General features: G+C 34.0%; 1 pseudogene; it reads right to left on the minus strand.

Annotated features, from left to right (window-relative positions):
- Positions 1-3,072: 3,072 nt before the first annotated feature.
- On the minus strand, positions 3,073-12,427 carry LOC109679746 (olfactory receptor 6C65-like; annotated as a pseudogene).
- Between the last annotated feature and the right edge of the window lie 1,488 nt (positions 12,428-13,915).

The following is a 13,915-nucleotide window of genomic DNA, read 5'->3' on the forward strand; positions in this document are numbered from 1 at the left end:
CACGGAAAAAGGTTCTCAACATTCTATCAGGGAGATGAAAGTCAAAAGCACATTTAGATTCAGGCATGGAGGCATAGGCCAATAATCCCAGTAGTCAGGAAGCTGAGGCAGGAAGATGACATGCTCCCAGCCAGCCTGGCTGTATACCAAGACTACCAAGACACTATCAGAAAGAAGGGAAGGAAGGGAGGGATGGAGGAAGGAAAAAAGGAGGGAAGAGAGTAAGAAAGGAAGGAAGGAAGAGAGAGAAGGAGAGAGGGAGGGAATAAACACAGTGAGATATCACATTATGATGGCTGTTACTTAAATTAAAAAAAGAAAAAAGGAAAGAAAGAAATAAAACACCTCAACCTTCCTCCCAAATCCCAAAATAACAAGTTTTGGCCAAAGAAAGAAAAATTGAGACTCATGTATCCTGTTATTAGGAATGCAAAATGATGTAGCCATACAGAGAACAAGTGTCTCCCCCAAATTAAAAATAGACCTATGATATGATCCATAAACTCCATTTTTGGATAGATATTCAAAAAATTGAAACCAAGACATTGAAGAGATATCTGTATTCTATATGTATGTATAGTATTGTTATTTACAAAAACCAGGACATACAAACAACACAAATGTTACCTAATGGGTTATATGCATACAGTGTAATATTATTCAACCTGAAATGATAAGGAAATCTTGCTACATGTAACAATGATGAACCTGGAGAACTTAATATTATGTCAGTCAGAATGACAAGTAATGCATGACTCCACATGTGGGAGGTAGTGAAAATAGCAGCACTCACATAAATAAAGAGTAAAATGATGGTTGTCAGGTGTGGGGAGTTGGGGAATTGGAGAGTTGGTATACAACGACTAAAGTTTCAATTATGTAAGATGAAAAAGTTCTAGGGTTCTACTGTATAGCATTGTGCTTACTGTTGACAATACAATATTGTGTACTTATAATATTGTGAAAAGAGTAATCTTAATGTTAAGTGTCCTTACAAAATTTAAAAACAAAATAAATAAAGAGGAGGCAGATGAAACTTTTGGAAGTGACAGATATTTTTAATACCTTAATTGTGGTGATGGTTTCATGGATGTGTACATATATGGAAACTTTTCAGATTTTGTCCCTTAAATATGTACAGCTATTAATATCCATTATGCCCAGAGGGGAGGGCTGACACCAGTGAGGGGGGAAGGTGACAAGGAAGGGAGTAGGGAGGTGAGTATGGTGCAAAAAATGTGTATACATGTATGTAAATGGAAAAATGATACCTGTTGAAACTATTCCAGGAATCAGGGTCTAGGGGGAAGGGAGGATAAAGGAGACCAGTAGAGGGGGTGAATTCAAGTATGCTGTATTTGATACATTGTCAGAATTTGTGCAAATGCCACAATGTACTCCCACCCAGCACAACAATAAAAGAAAAAAATATGCCTCAATAGAGCTGCTAAATTTAAAAACAAAAAGTACTGAACTACTTAAAATGAGTGAGTTGGCGTCTACAGGAAAGAGTACAATTTATTAAGTGATATAAGACTATCTGCTCTGTGGAACAAAGAAGCAAAGCAGTAATGAGTGACATTATGATATGTTAAAAACAGGAAGCAAGAGAAGCATGTAAGAGGGATTAATAGCAAAAGTTAGTAATGGGTACATCAATCACTCTCTCTAGCTCCTAAGCTAAATGGAAATTTCCTTGATCTCTCAAGTCTTCATTACATTTTCAATCTATTAAATCATTTTTTCATTTTTTTAAATGCTTATTTGGCAACCAATGTTATCTCAGATCATACTACAAGCAAATCTTATCAAGATTAGACTGGGACTACTGATAAAAGAGATAAAACAATATCTTTAGTGAGAACACTGTATAGATATAAATGTCTACCTCCCTAACTTAGGGAAGGCAATGTTCCTAGAGTGTCATTTCCCAGTCAAATATGTGCTCTTTTTAGGAATGATTTACAAAAATGTGATTATTTGCCATTGCCCCACTTTAAGTAATAATTATGTAATAATTATAAGTAATAATTATAACTAGAAAAGTTCTACACTCATGAAATTGTTCTTTAAAAAGTCAGTTATATGTTTTTCTTATTTAAACCCTTATAACTAAGTATAATAATTACAATAATAATAAATGTAATAACCTGTTTTACAAACAATAGCTAGCTAAAATATTTATATCCTTACTGATCTGTTATAATGTCCACAGACATAAGTTCAATTTCTTAATTTTGTGTAGGTTATAAATAAGCTGTAAATTAACTTTCATGTTTAATATAAAAATTAACATCTTTCTTTCTACCTTGTTTAACTTTTATTTACTGTTTGTCCTTGATTATTCCTATATCCCATTGTCTGGCTTTCTCTATGCATCATTAAAAAATGGTAATACCATTAAAAACAGAGTATACTCAATTTCTGGAACTGCTTTCAGCAGGTGAGCAGATTCTGATCAGATTTCCAAGTTCTTTGTGGCCACATGGGAACATCCACTCGGGACACAAGGGTGTGGTATGAGAGTTAATGGAGTTTCCTGAAGGGTAGGGAAAAAAGTTACAAAAGGCCATAGTGGGATCATGTGGAAGATGGAAGTAGAGAGAGAGTCTTTTCTCTTTCTAGGTGTTTTTAAAAATCTATGTTAATTTATAGGAAAGGAAGAACCTGGTGATTCCTAACCACCAATGATAATGAGTGAGAAGGGGCATGGGTGGTCCCTGGGCTGTGCTGTTATGGTTTGAGTTGTCACCACAACAGTGTGTGAATAATCTGTACACATTTACTATTGAAAAGAAGGCTCAGAGAAAGAGAAGAATGTTTAACCTGAAATACAATATTCATATGTTTTAAGAGTCTCAACCTTTTCCTAAGTCTAGCCTGCCTCATAACCAAGAAGAAGATAAAATGGGGCCTACATATACTACCCAAACACAGGCACATATGCACACAGACACATGAAAGAAAGTATATACATATACATCCATAAATTAATAAAATTAACACAGGGAAATGTTTTGTTTATTGGTCTTCTTATTAAAATTGAGTGCATGTTTCAGTAATAAATCGTATTCAAATCAGTGTTTTTGAGGCAAGTATCCTTCTCACAACATCCTTAAATGCTTGTTTCACCTGCTGATTCCTTAGAGTATAAATAAATGGATTCAGCATAGGAGCGACGAGGTATTGAGCATAGCTGCTCCTTCCTTTGCTGATGTTTTCACATACATGAAGATGCAGCTTCTATAGGAGATGGAGACAACAATCATATGTGAGGAACAGGTTGAGAAGGCCTTTTTTCTTTGTTGAGCTGAGGGGATTGTCATAATTGTTCTGAGTATGTAAGTGTAGGAGAGAATTAATGTCAAAGTGGTCATAAGAGTGAACAAAGCTAAAACAAAGCTCATACGCTCCAGGCCACTAATTTTTTTTATTTTGAACATTTAATAATGGTATAAGTAAGCAGCATCCCATTTCTTTCAGTTCATTGTACATTTTATTTCTACTTATTACAATGAATCCCCACCTTCATTCTTGATTTAAAACAAAGAGTCTTTCTGTTACAATTCAATTAGTGTAGTGTTTTTCTTGATTGATAAAAAATTACTAAACTATTTTTAAAAATCTACTTTGGCATCAAACAGCATGGTCAGAAAATACTTAAATATTATAAACTTATGCTCATATATTACAATCACATCTACAAAACACACTTTACGTGTTACTCAGAACTACCTTGGATATCCATGCCATTAACATGAACCTGGTCTTTCTAATTTATCAGTGCACAATGCACAAATATTAGGGGAACAATGGCACACATATTTCAGCTAATTTCTAGAAATTGTCATAATATATTTTCAAGTTTCCATTTATCAAATTAACCTAAAATATATACAGTAATCCCACCTTATTCATGGATTTAGTACATGCAATTTTGACCAAGCATGGTCAAAAAATAATAGATAAAAGCATCGAAAGAAATTTATAAAGCAAAAACTTTACGTTCACAAGCACACAGCAGACAAAGTAGCTGAGTTGATGCAAAGCTTCAGTCCCTCATTACCATAAGTCATGTTTAAATCATATGTGATCTGTCAAGTGTTTCCTTGCCTTTAATTTGTGAAAATATGCCTCCCAAAAAGTAAATGGTGCCCCCCCCAAAGCAAAGTAAAACATTATTGTAATCCTTCCAAGCAAAAAGGGAGCATAATACACTTAATTTAAATGATAAAGTGAAAAAGCTTAGATTTATTGACAGGCAGCATCTCTTTAGCAAAAGGTGAGTGGCATTATGGGAAAAATGAGTCAAGCATCTGCAGCACAGCACGGAACTCTATGCATCCTGAGAATTCATGGTTTTTCTTCGATGGTTGTCTTCTTAGGACCATATACCCACGGATCCCAAGTCGATTGTGTGTAGTTATTATCTATGTGTATATGAAACAAAAAGAGATATGAAATCCACTGCATCAGAGAAAAGAAGATGAAAGATAATAGGAAAATGACTTGAAAATACTCACCTATTATCAAACTATGGGTGGTAGAAGTGAAACGTTGAACACAGAATAGTGTGCTCAATTCACTTAAATCATGTCAAGCAGTGGGTCAGTGGGAGATGGAGAAATAAATTTTTTTCTCTACTCCCATAAAACTGCAAATTCCCTCACAAACCCCTTGAGGTTTCATCTCAAAACACCCAGTGAAATATCTTCTTCTTGGGAAAGCTCCAACATTGTCCAACATCTAGAATTCTGAGATATTACACCATTTTAGATGGCAGTTTTACTCATATAAAATAAAAAAATTATAATTATTTGAACAGAATAGCCCAACCATCTACATTATCCTTCCCTAGGAAGAAAGTAAAAATATCACTTTTCATGTGTTTTGCTACACATAATTTCAGAAATATTCTTTAAGGCAAATAAATTCTTAATGTCTTTTGGGATAAACAGGAATTGGGCACTAATGAATTGATACAGAAGATCAATTTCAAAATTCATATTTTAATTGGTTGTTATATGACATAGGTCCCAGGAAAATACTGAAGAATTTATCCAGCAAGATGTTAGCTTGGTATCTATTATCCTTTGATCTTCCTTTTCATATGCTACATGCATTACCCTTAAAATCAGGAGGAAATCAGCTTAAAATATGAAAGGCAAAATAAGGCAGAGGTCTGTGAACAAGTACCTGATAAAACAACCTACAAAGCCATGCTGAAATCACAGGACACAACTGTAATAAGGTTTTACAACTGAAGCTTACATAGGGAATAAATTCAGCTAAGCCATTAGTGTTCATTTAAAATTGGAATCAACTCAAATTTCACATTTATGTTTGTTACCATTTCCAAACAGATCAACATAAGCATTGTGTGAATCTCATCTGTAGAACTAAGAAAGAATGAGGCAGAAATGATATCTGAGAGGCTGAAAACCTCCCAATTGTTTTTTTTTTTCTTTTCACAAGGTCAGAATTCATTAAATAACAACAAATTCACAAGGTATGCCAATTTTGTTGGTGTTAATTCTCCAGTACTACTGATGTCACTTGATAGCCTAAGCCATTGGCCACAAAGGTTCTTTTATTCCAGTTTTAGTTACTAATATTAACTCTCAGATCACAATTATGCTTTGTACAATAACAATATATAGGAAGTGCTAAGACAGGGTTAAAGAGGCTGCAGGATTCAGAGGGCTGTGCTGGAAGCCCAAACTCAGAACTGACACAGATGAAGGAAGAAGTTCCAAAAGGAGGGAAAGTCTCTGTAGGGAGCCAGAAAAGAAGTTCTATGAGCCACAAGGGCAGAGCTATTAGAGGCACAGAGCTGTCAAATGCAGGTCTGGGTGCAGGCAGTTTTTGATGTAAGATAAACCCATGAAGCTAAACAAATTCCAAGCAGGATAAACTCAAGGCAAACCACATCAAGACACATTATAATCAAACTGTTGAAAGTCAAAACCAAAGAGAATTTTGAGAGCAACAGACAGAAAAGTGACTCACTAACTACAAGAAATCATCAATGAACCTATCACTAATTTCTCATTAGAAATAAGCAGGTGTTTGCTTTGTTGAGAATCACTGTAACCTTCCTTCTGGCTTAGAAGAAGAAAGTACCAGGATAGTGAGTGATGTCTGCCATGGTCGCAGGAGAGAGTCTGCCACGGGAAGAGCAGTTCTTGGACCAGATCCTTTGAAAATCTCTTCCAATTCTATGGGCCTCTGAGTTTATGAAATCCAAAGCCATTTACCCCTAGACTTCAGCCAGTCTCCTGAGTTTCTATCTTGCTCAGCCCTAATTTAAGGCTATTCAAGCTATTTTACCAACTTCTATTCTGCCTACCCCCCGATGGATACACCAAGCCATGGCCACCCAGAATGTCTTTCCCATGAACATCCTCCAGAATGTCTCAGGGTTTCACAAAAATTTACATATGCAGAAATTTTCTTATGAAGAAATTCTACACATCCTTCTATCATCGCTCCAATGCCTTTTCTGTCTCCCTATTACATTCCTCCTTTCTTTGATCTCAAAGACCCTCTTAAACCTTTCCAGCAACCTTAACTTACCTCTTTTTTCCATGTTATTTTGGTCTCTGTTTTGTTATCTTACCCTGTTAGGTGCAAGAGGCTCAGACAGGCCATTCCTTATCTTTGTACCTAACATACTGGATGCTCAGTAAGTATTCCCTCTCAGAGGAGAACTGCCTGATGAAAGGGAAAGTCTTATTCCTTGATGATGTTTGTCCTTCAGTCTCAAGCAGTAGGGGCTACTAAAATTCTCAGGTATAACTGTAGATGTCTGAGCTGCAACCATTTCTCCCTAAAGTCTCAGGGCAGCTGTTTGAAGTTCAGTCCATACAGAAGTAAATAAAGTATACAGAAGTGCATAAAGTAGGACCAGGTGACACATACCTGGTTTTGGACATGGAGTTAGGTGCAGGGCATTCTTGTGTTGCTGTTGTCCACCAGCAGCAGAGCTGGCCAGGTTAAGCATAGTGGGGCATGTAAAATACATTGAAGTTCTGCTCCCTTTGAAGATGGAAACTGTTTCTATTTAATCAGAGAGAAACAACTTTTCAAAAGATTTTTCTCCTCTTTTTTTATCTTCAACTTGCTGGCTTTTCCTATGGTTAGTAGCATAAATAAAACATGCACATCATAATTTAAAAAAAAAAGAAACCAGGAGGCAATAGGTTCCCTTTTCTCATCACTCCCACCAATACTTGTCACAACTCTTATGTTTCATGATTGCCATTTTCACAAAAACAAAGTGCTATCTCACTATGTTTGTTAATTGCATTTCTTCAATGGGTAATGAGGTTGAGATACATTCCATATGCTTTTTAGCCATTTGTATGTCTTGTTTATAAAAATGTCTATTATGGACATTTTCCATTTAATAAATTGTTCTATTTTTCTATTGAGTTGTAGGAGTTCCTCATATTAACCCCTTATCTGATATATGTTTGTATTTTCTTCCATTCTGTACTTGCCTTTTCATTATGTTGATTATTTTCTTTGCCATGCAGAAAGCTTTTAGTTGAATGTATTCATATTTATTTATTTTTATTTTTATAGCATGTGCTTTTGGTGTCCTATCAAGAACTAATCATTGTTAAGACCAATGTCAAGGACATTTTTTTTCTCTATTTAGATGTGTTAGTGTTTTGGGTCTTATGTTTAAATTGTTTATCCATTTCAAGTTAAGTTTTATAAATGGTATAAAATGAGGACACAATTTCATTCACTCGCATGTGAATATCCCGTGTTCCAAACACTATTTACTGAAGAGATTATGCCTTCTGTATTGTAAGGCCAGCAAAGGTGGTGACCTTATCAAAGATTAGTTGACCATATATACATGGTTTGTTTCCAGGCTCTGTATTCTGTGTCATTGCTCTGTATGTCTTTCTAATTCCAGTGCCATACAGTTTTAATTACTGCAGTGCTATAATATAGTTTCAAATCATGCTTTGTTCTTTTCATAATTGGTTTGGTGTTTTAAGGTCTTTTGTGGTCCAGTACTAATTTAAGGATTTTTTATGTCTTTGAAAAAATGGCATTTGGATTTTGACAGGGGTGCATTGTATACATAGTTTACTTAAGTAATATGAATATTTAATAATATGAATTCTTCCAATCCAAGAGCACATATTTCTTTCCATTTATTTACAACTCCAACTTCTTATAAGTATACCATATCATTTTTGCTGATTTCTAAAGTTAACTGGGGTGGGAGTATAGGTAAAGAGAATGATGGATGGGGAGAATTCAACTCTGATATTTGGAAGAACTTTTGTAAATGTCTCAATGTACCTACAGTGTGACAATAATGTGATAATAGATTTTAAAAAAATGTCCACAAAGAGAGAATGGATAAACAAATTGTGGGATACTTGTACAAGAGTATACTATATGTAATGAAGATGAATAAAGTAACTACTACTCAAAAATAAAATTATCTGGGAGGCATTCATAGAAAATATCAGAGAAAAAAGCATATTTGTCTTCTCATTTTGAATATTTGTAGAGTTTGCTTCTGTTTTGTGTGTTTTAGCATCCACTAAATGACCTAAAGTGAAAGTCTCTGTACTAATGAATACACAGTGGAGAGTGTGGCATTGTTATTTTTTTTCATTTCTATAAATGATATATTTCCTCTCAATAAAATTTCAGTTTTTCATTTAATATTTTTTTTATAGTCCTGGCATGATTACTTTCTTATCCATTTCAACTAAGAGATTTTTTTCCTACTTTTCAGTTATGATTCATGGCAAATATTAATATATACTAAGATATTTTAAGTATTTTTCTTGTCTAACCTATTTTAAAGACAACATGATAATAACTTTTATCTGAAAGTTTCCTAATAATCAAATATGTTTGTGTTTCTCATTCTGACCTAGATAGTATCTTTTTTAAAGTATTGAACCATTATAGTAGGATTGTATACAGGGTAGATACATATATCTGATGGATATTTTAATACATTACTAAGTGAATCATTTTTGCAATCATTTTAGAGTTCACAAAATATGTACTTCAAGTGAATTGTTTGTGCATGTAAATTTTAAAATATTAATAAAATCATGAATATTTTGGAGGCATGGCTTAGAACTGTATTTTTCGTAATTCATTTCAATGTTAAAAATATTCATTCGGTTTATCTGCTGCTCTATGAATACTTGCTAATTATTAAGTTTTCCTAATTTTTTTAATATTTTTGCATATAGCACCTTATTACCTTTGTATCACATAATTACACAATTTTATTGTTTTAGTAGTGTTCTTCTTACTTTCATTGTTTTTCACATATCTTTTGTGGTTTTCCATAACTTTTGTGTTTTCTTAACTTGAGGGTTCTGAATTTCACATCTATTCTTAGTATTTTCAGATCTATTAATTGAATAGTGCACTACTTACAGTAACTATTTTAAAACATCATAGGTATAAGATTTGTCTTTGAACTAACTTTACTTATTTGGACACCAACAACTTTGTTCTCAAATCACTATATGCATGATAGACAGGTTGTATAAATCCTGCATGATTTGCAGCAACTTCATGGGCTGAATTTTTGTGATCTTCATTTCTGCCTATTTGATAGTGAAAATTTATGATAATATGATATGCCAAAATTCAGAGTTAGTACATTTCATATAAAAACAGTCATTTCAAGTAACTTGACTTAAAGCACATCATTGGAGAAGATAATTTTTTCCAACTGCTCCAGGCATCAACAAATCTTTTTTGTTGTTTAGGATAGCTTGAAATACCTCATTTTCACAGAAGGCCATTGTTTCTCCATTATCTTTCTTTGTGGAAATTCTGAATATCTCCTTCAGGAGAATAGAAAAGTAGAAACAGCCCTTTCTTTAAAATTATCAGAAGCACAGATTTGTAAGATTTCAAATTAGATTCCCTCCAAAAATGAGTTGATGTGAAATTTCTTTAGGATCATTTATTTTCAGGTAGAATGTGAATAAGCTATATAGAGCTTACTGTGTATCTTTTAAAAGCAAATACCACCCATTTGTTTTATAGATACACCACACACTATCAAAATGCTTGACATAGACTGATCAAAGTACAGAAAAAGAGAGAAGTGAAAACTATAGGAAAATACATTTGAATGTAGAAAAAAATTTTAAAGGAGCTTTAACATGACTGTGAAATCTTTGACCAATTTGAACTCTACTCACCACCCCTTCTATTGTGTTTCCTTTTAGCAATACCATTTTTCACTTACTAAAGATTAAATTAGCAGGTAATTTGTTTTTCTGATATGTTGGCTGTTTAATGTGAGTATCTTATCACTAGAAGCAAGCTCTGCTATTGTTTGACTCTGTGAGTACTTTATTCCTTTATGAATATCTATTGCCTAGAAAGTTATTTGTGATCTCAGCTATACATTTCAGAATGACTAGTGCTTGTCTACTGATACCATTCTTTTGGTGGAGTCCTTAAGGGCCTGTTTTACCTGCTGGTTCCTTGAGGAGTAAATAAATTGATTCAGCATGGGAGCCACAGAGGTATTGAGTACTGCTACTCCTTTGCTTAGAGCCACACCTTCTTTTGCAGATGTTTTTACATACATAAAAATGCAACTTCCATAGGAAATGGACACCACAATCATATGGGAAGAACAAGTAGAAAAGGCCTTTTTCCTTTGCTGGCTGGAAGGGATCTTTAGAATTGTTCCAAGGATGAGTGTGTAGGAGAGAACCACCAAGGCCAAAGTTAACCTAAGTGTGAATACTGCTAAGAAAAGTGCCATGAGCTCTAGAAACCTTGTGTCTGTGCAAGCAATCATCAGCATAGGAGAAGAATCACAGGTGAAGTAATCAATAATGTTGGAATCACAGAAATTCAGTTGGAGGCCCATAATCACTGGGGGTGGGGGGAATGATCAGCTAGCCAGGAGCTGATTAAAAGATGATAGCAGACTCTGTTGCTCATGATAGTTGTGTAATGCAGAGGTTTGCAGATAGCCACATAGCGATCATAGGACATGACAGCCAGAAGAAAAAACTCTGGGGATCCCAGAAGGATTAAAAAAAATACTTGTGCCATGCAAGCATTTTAGGAAGTGGTTGTGTCCCCTGTAGCAATGCTGATCAAAAATTTAGGAGTGCAGGCTGTTGTAAATGAAATTTCTAAGAAAGAGAAATTCCTGAGAAAGAAGTACAGTACGTAAGAGCTTTCAAATGAACAATGGACTGTGTTAGCATAATGATGATCATGTTTCCACTTACATGCAATAAGTACTTGATCAACAAAAAGAAGAATATCATAACTTGTATCTCTGGGTTATCTGTAAGTCCCAGAAGAATAAATTCTCTAATTGAGCTCTTATTTGGAATGGCTAAGCTCTGAATTCTGACAGGTCTGCAAGTAAAAAAGAAGAATGCCAATGTGCAAAATGACTACAAATGCACTGGTAGTGTTCTTATTTTGCAGAAAAACCTTTCCTAGATGCATTCAGCAACATGTGACAAAACAGTTGTCCATCAGAATTGAGGGCTCATTTTAGAATTTGTTGACAGGGAGAAGATTAATCTGTGTTTTACCACATTAAAAAAAAAAACATGCTATAATCTCAGCTTTGACAGTTCTCTGTCACGTATTTTCAATTAGTGCGTTAACACCCAGAAGAGATATTTTAAGTTATAAAAATGGGTAATGATAATCAGTACTTAGCTTCATTGTACTTAAAAACTTGTCAGAAGACATGCATAGTAATTTTGAAAACTTAACCATAAATAAAGCTATAATTTTTTGATTGGAAAGCTTATTTTTGGGTCATAAGTCAATTTTTTTGAAAATGATTCTTGATATGTTCATAGAAACTATTTTTTTATAGGAAATTCAGCCAACTTCATCTGCACTTTGCCATTATGTAAAATTGGCACTGTTAACATTTTTCTGATTGAAGTTAACACAAGTACAATGTCAGCCTTTATTAATGAACAGGATCATCGTAAAAAATTTAAACTTGACTTCTCAAATATAATATAAAATAAATCAGGTTAATCCCACTGACTAAATATATTATTTCAGAAAGTTATAGCATGACAATTTTATCAAGCAGCTCTGCTTTGAAAAAGAATAATTTGATAACTTCCTTCTTTTTCAAAGATATGACAGGGAAAGGAAAGATGTGAGGAAGATAAAAACAATAATAATAACAATGGTAATAAATCATATATGATAAACTATAATTAATTTTATTCTCCTACTCTTCTACTTTCTCTTCTTTTTGTTATTATAAAAAAGTCTATATAAGCTTTACTCTATCCCCAGCAATCCTCCTAATGGGCTCTATTTTAGAGACTAATTTTGCAGATGAGCATTCAGAGCGGTGTGTCACTTGCCTAAGGTCACAATAAGTAGTACATGACAACAGGATAGCATCCATGTTTGTTTCCTACTATACCATTTCCAGAACTTAACTCAAATTCAACATCAATTTTATTTTATTTATGATTTAGTGAAATGATAATTCAAAAAATGTCTATGTGACCCTGATTAGTACTGGCCTCAGGATTCAGGGCTTTGTTTTATCTGTAAGGCCTGAGCTAATCTTGACTGATATTGACACCTGTAGTAATGTGTGCTAATAAAATGGAGATTTTGGAGTCTTGGTGAGGTAGATACTCAACATGTTCCTGAGTTGTGTAGCATGATCTACCACTGAAGTACTAGTAAGAGAAAATCCACGTTGGTGATTCTTGAGTGAACCAGAATTGTAATCTGTTTTAAGAAACAAAATTAAAGTGCGAGGCATTAGGAACCATGCAGATGACACTGGAAGGAGCAATGTGTCCTGTGTCTCTTATGTCTGCACTGAGCAATACCACTGAGGTTTAGCTAAGAAAGTCCTGCCTAACTTCTTCCTGAGTTGGGTGTTGTACATTTCTGAACTCACTTGTAACAAATTCAGGAAGACCTAAGCAGAAAATGTAATGCAAGAATTGGCAAAATGCCTTCATAGTACATTTCAAAGAGGTTAATAGTTAATAGGTCTATGTTTCAGAAAGATAGGTAATAATGGACCCAGAATAAATAGACTCACTTTTACGTTGGTCAAATCGTTGTTTAAACTTAGTTTTCTTTTATCTGCAATAATAGATAAATGATGTTTTAGATAGATAAAGCTTAGAGCATTTTATACCTTTTATCAAATTAACTCACTTTTGTATAGCCACTAAATTATTTTTAAAAGTTTTTTACATAAACCATCCATTTCTTAATCCAAAATCCAACTGGTATAGAAATAGCCAATCGACATACTTCCAAAAATGTTGAGGGAGGATTTAAATGCCAGGTGTTTCATGATTTTTCTGACATTGTTTAATGACACAGGTTTTCCAGAACTCTTTTCTCCCAAAGAAATCTCTTCACCTACAACACAATTAATTTTGGCAACACACTAATCAGGTTCCCTTGGGAGTCATTAGGTATTGAGGGAATATAGAATGTCACCTCTAATGTTAGGTTTTGCCTGAAGCAGAGAAAGATTGATGAAAGAATGATTACTTGATGGATAATTGTTTCAAATTATCATTCCAATTACTATTTTAAATGGCTCTCTAGCAATTTTCAAGGAGAAAACATGATTTATGAGGTTAGAATGTAATCATGGCCTAAAATAAACTCCAATAAGACATTCTATGGCACAAAAAAAGGTGAAAAATCAGTTTTCTGAGTAGACCTAAAGTTCTTTGGGAATGATCAGCCACTTTAGTTCAGTGAATTAGCAAAATATTACATTTTTCTTAAAATAACTACTTAGCATTTGAGAATTTAGAGAGAACAGATTAAAAATGTGACCCTAGATTTGGGTACTTTACAGTTTAACTTGAGATAGGTCATTAGCATAATGGATCCCAGGGTTCTAATTAAC

This window comes from Castor canadensis, chromosome 8 (genome assembly GCF_047511655.1).
Source record: "Castor canadensis chromosome 8, mCasCan1.hap1v2, whole genome shotgun sequence".
In the NCBI taxonomy this organism is placed as follows: Eukaryota; Metazoa; Chordata; class Mammalia; order Rodentia; family Castoridae; genus Castor; species Castor canadensis.